This window comes from Triticum aestivum, chromosome 6B (genome assembly GCF_018294505.1).
Source record: "Triticum aestivum cultivar Chinese Spring chromosome 6B, IWGSC CS RefSeq v2.1, whole genome shotgun sequence".
Lineage (NCBI taxonomy): Eukaryota > Viridiplantae > Streptophyta > Magnoliopsida > Poales > Poaceae > Triticum > Triticum aestivum.
The window spans coordinates 54,148,386-54,153,371 of record NC_057810.1 but is presented as its reverse complement, the minus strand read 5'-3'; positions in this window follow the sequence as shown (position 1 = coordinate 54,153,371).

Sequence of the window (4,986 nt, the reverse complement as noted above, 5' to 3'; positions counted from 1 at the left end):
ATCTTCCATGCCCTAACTCGACGGAGGAAGACGGCTACGACGGCGGTGGAGTGAAGATTTCCTCGGCCGGCGCGAGTACGACGGCGACGAGGTCGAGGCAGTGAAGCTCTTCCTCACCGGCAACGATGAAGTAGCGGCCGCGCTAGGGTTTGAGAAGCTCGAGCAGGAGAGAGAGCGAGCGGAGTAAAGGAAGTGAGGAAGGGGAGAGGGGTATTTATAGCCACAGTGAAAAAAAAATTGTTCGCTCGAAGATTTAGGACGAACGTGCCCCTGACCCTTCTCATTCGCATGACATGTGTCACCCACGTATTGAAAAGTGGAGATCGTGTTAGATCGTGGGTGAATAGATAAGTCTATCGTGGGAAACGGAACGGTTTGAGCGGCAAAGCTAAAAATTTGGATAAGATAAGTTAAAAGTTCCGCTCGCAAATTCTTCAGATGACAAGGACACAGTGAAGATTTCGAATGAGTTTCAAATAGAACGCACATGAAGAATTTGTAAATAGATTGGGTTGAGTATAGCATAGATGGGGAAGGGTCCGATCACATTCACTTAGCAGAAGAACAACTTGAAGAAATAGCCATAAGTGAATGATGTAGAGGACATAAACCCATATATATATATATATATATATATATATATATATATATATATATAGCCAATGAAGAAAAAAGACGGAACCAGTGAAGATTTTGCAAAGTTGAAGAATTTGAAAAACTTAAGAATTTCAAAAACTGAGGAAAAACTCAAATTGAAGATTTTTAACTTTGGTGGTGGCGTGACCCACCATATAAGAATGATGATTTCAGACACTGCATACAATTGTCGTAGGGTTCTGAGAATCAAATTCTTCGTTAATTTCTTCACACTTAGAGTGTTCTTCATTGATTGAAGAAACATGTTTCTTCATGTGTTGCATATCTAAGTCATCAATTTTGCATAAGTGTTAGTATGAGTGTCCTATTCAAAGAACATTCGAAGATTCTAAGATATTTAGCTCACGCCGCAACTTGCTAAATCTCTTCTCATCCAAGGGCTTTGTCAAGATATCGGCTAGCTATTCTTCAGTCTTCACATGATCAATAAAGATGTCGCCCTTCAACACATGATCGTGAAGAAAATGATGACGAATCTGAATGTGCTTCGTCTTCGAGTGTTGAACTGGATTGTGAGAAATCTTGATTGCACTCTCATTGTCACAGTAGAGAGGCACATTCTTCACGTTGATGCCATAATCTTTGAAAGTTTGCTTCATCCACATCAATTGAGCACAGCAAGAACCAGCAGCAATGTACTCAGCTTCAGCAGTAGACAGTGATACGCAGTTCTGTTTCTTCGAGGACCAACAGACCAAAGATCGTCCGAGGAAATGACAAGTACCAGATGTTGACTTGCGGTCCACACGATCACCAGCATAGTCATAGTCAGAATATCCAATGAGATCAAAAGCAGAGCCCTTGGGGTACCATAATCCTAGTGTTGGTGTGTGAGCTAGATATCGAAGAATATGCTTCACAACCTTATGGTGTGATTCCTTCGGTGTAGCTTGAAATTGGACACACATGCAAACACTAAGCATTATATCTGGCCTAGATGAACATAAGTACAATAAAGAACCAATCATGGAGCGGTATACCTTGTGATCGAAGTCAATACCATTTTCATCAGTGCATAGATGGCCATTTGAATTCTGACGCCTTTGCAATCTTGCATGCTGAATTTCCTCAAAACATCCTTGAGGTATTTCTCCTGAGATATGAATATATCATAGCACTATTGGCAAATTTGAAGACCTAAGAAGAATTTCAACTCTCCCGTCGTAGACATTTGATATTCTTCACTCATCATATAGGCAAATTCATCACTATAACGTTGGTCGGTACAGCCAAAGATAATATCATCAATGTATATTTGGCACACAAATAGTTCACCATCATAAGATTTAGTAAAGAGAGTAGGGTCGAGTGAACCGGGTGTGAAGCCATTCTTCATGAGGAATTCCTTCAAAGTGTCATACCACGCCCGAGGGGCCTGCTTGAGGCCATAGAGGGCCTTGTTGAGTCTGAAGACTTTGTCAGGATTCTTTGGATCTTCAAAACCTGGGGATTGAGAAACATATACTTGTTCCTCAAGCTTACCATTGAGGAATGCACTTTTCACATCCATTTGATATAAAGTGATATCATGATGGTTAGCGTAAGCAAGTAATATGCGAATAGCCTCAAGTCTAGCAACAGGTGCAAAAGTTTCATCGAAATCAATTCCTTCAACCTGTGTGTAGCCTTGAGCTACAAGTCGTGCCTTATTCCTCACCACAAGGCCATTTTCATCTTGTTTGTTGCGGTAGATCCACTTTGTGCCAATGATATTATGCTTGCAAGGATCTGGACGTTTGACTAGTTCCCAGATGTTGTTGAGCTCGAACTGATGTAATTCTTCTTGCATGGCCTGAATCCACTCAGGCTCCAGAAATGCTTCATCTACCTTAGTGGGCTCTGTGATAGAGACAAAAGCATAGTGCCCAAAAAAGTTAGATAAATGTGAAGCTTTTGAGCGTGTGAGAGGACCTGGTGCTTCAATGTCATCGATGATCTTTTCAACTTGCACTTCTTTTCCAACGCGAGGATGAGCTGGTTGTCTTCGAGGAATTTGATCAGCATTTTCTTCAGCACCATTTTCTTTAGCATTTTTGTCAGGTGCATCAGCTCGACGTTCTTCACGTTCTGAAATAAATTCTTCAGCAGATTCTTCAGTAGGAATGACATCCTCAGTAGCCTTGAACTTGATAGAATCCTCAGGTGCTGGTTCATCTATCACAGAAGGTAGGTGCTCTCTTTGCGAGCCATTAGTTTCATCGAACCGCGCATCTACAGTTTCAACAATCTTGTGAAGAACATTGTTGAAGACTCTGTAGGTGTGCGAGTCCTTTTCGTAACCAAGCATAAAACCTTCATGTGCTTTTGGTGCAAATTTAGCATTGTGATGAGGATCTCTAATCCAATATTTAGCACCGAAGACTTTGAAATAACTCACATTGGGTTTCTTGTCAGTGAGGAGTTCATAGGCAGTCTTCTTGAAGAATTTTTTGTGAAGATATACCCTGTTGATGATGTGGCATGCAGTGTAAATTCCCTCAATCCAGAAGTGACGAGGCGTCTTGTACTCATCAAGCATAGTGCGAGCCATCTCAACAAGAGTTATGTTCTTGCGCTCCACGACGCCATTTTGCTGAGGAGTATAAGGAGCAGATAACTCATGAGTAATACCAAGTTCATCAAGATAGTCATCAAGACTAGAATTCTTGAACTCAGTTCCATTGTCACTCCTGATGTGCTTGATCTTCACACCAAAGTTGGTTGAAGCCCTCAAGGAAAATTGTTTGAAGACTTCCTGCACTTCATGTTTGTAAGTAACAATGTGTACCTATGTGTAATGAGAGTAATCATCAACATTAACAAAGCCATATAGAGATGCATCATTAGTGACTGCCGAGTAATGATTAGGACCAAAGAGGTCCATGTGAAGCAATTCGAATGGTCGAGTAGTGGTCATGATAGTCTTCGCTGGATGCTTGGCCTTGGTCATTTTTCCAGCTTCACAGGCCCCGCATAAGTGATCCTTAAGGAATTTGACATTCTCAATGCCAATGACATGCTTCTTCTTCGCAAGCATGTGCAAATTCCTCATGTCTGCGTGACCAAGTCGTCGATGCCATAGCCAGCCTTCTGAAGCTTTTGCAAGTAGGCACACGGCTGGTTGAGGTCTTGTAGAGAAATCAACAATGTACAAGTCTCCTCTCCTAAAGCCTTCGAAGACTTTGGAATTGTCAGCTTCCATAACCACAACACAACGATACTTGCCAAAGACAAAAATCATATCAAGATCACAAAGCATTGAGACAGACATAAGGTTGTATCCTAAGGACTCAACAAGAATGACTTTGTCCATGTGTCGATCCTTTGTGATCGCAACCTTACCTAGACCCAATACCTGACTTTTACCTTTGTCAGCGAAGATGATATGCTTCAGATGCGATGGTGATAAGGGAGCATCAATCAACAGATTCTTGTCACCAGTCATGTGATTTGTACATCCACTATCGAGGACCCACTCAGTGGCTTTGGGTTGATCATCCTGCAGATAAATTAGTGCAGCTTACGAACTCATATACTTCATCAGTGAAGAATATGATATCAAATTCATCAGATGAATTTCATCAAGCAGTAAAACAGATATAGCAGTATGAGGACGTGTGAAACGAAAGTTCATTTCTTCATGATTAGCATGTGTCCTTTCAGGCATTTTTGTCAGGCCCCCAGCAAATTCTTTAGATGTTAAAGCACGTCTGGAGACCTGACCCTGCAAAAGAGATTAGTTCTTTTTCTTCACCACCCACATCTGAAGGGGTGGCAAAGATTTCATCACTCTGCGAGCTCCATATGAGAATGGTGGCAAAGAAGCCAGACCATTTCGTTTCACATAAGACAGGTTAGGGTAAGCATATGAATAAGCAGAGAAATTATTCAAGGACTTATGAACATAATGGTTTGAAGAATAATGCACATATTCATAGCCCTTAGCTCTACCCTGCGAAACAGAGTTGTTAGCATGATGATAATCATATGAGGACTTTGATCATTTTGAGGAATTTGATCCACGTGAGGAGTTTGGTCCGTATGAGGACTTGGATCCATATGAAAAATTTGGTCCATATGAAGAGTTTGATCTGGGGTTCCTATTCTTCACAGGTGGTGTCATGAGGACATTCACCTGAAGACTTTCAAGGCACCTTTTGGGAATCCAGATTTTCTTCATAGGGGAACTGTCCTGCAGTTAGTGCCAACATATCTAGCCAATACTTCACCATTCTGATTTTTGAACAGTTTATAGTTGGAGTCAAATGACTCGTCAGAAGAATGAGGAGATTCACATGTAAAGCCAGTTAAGTTAGATGGATCAACTGGTGGTCCCTTTGCAGCAACCCA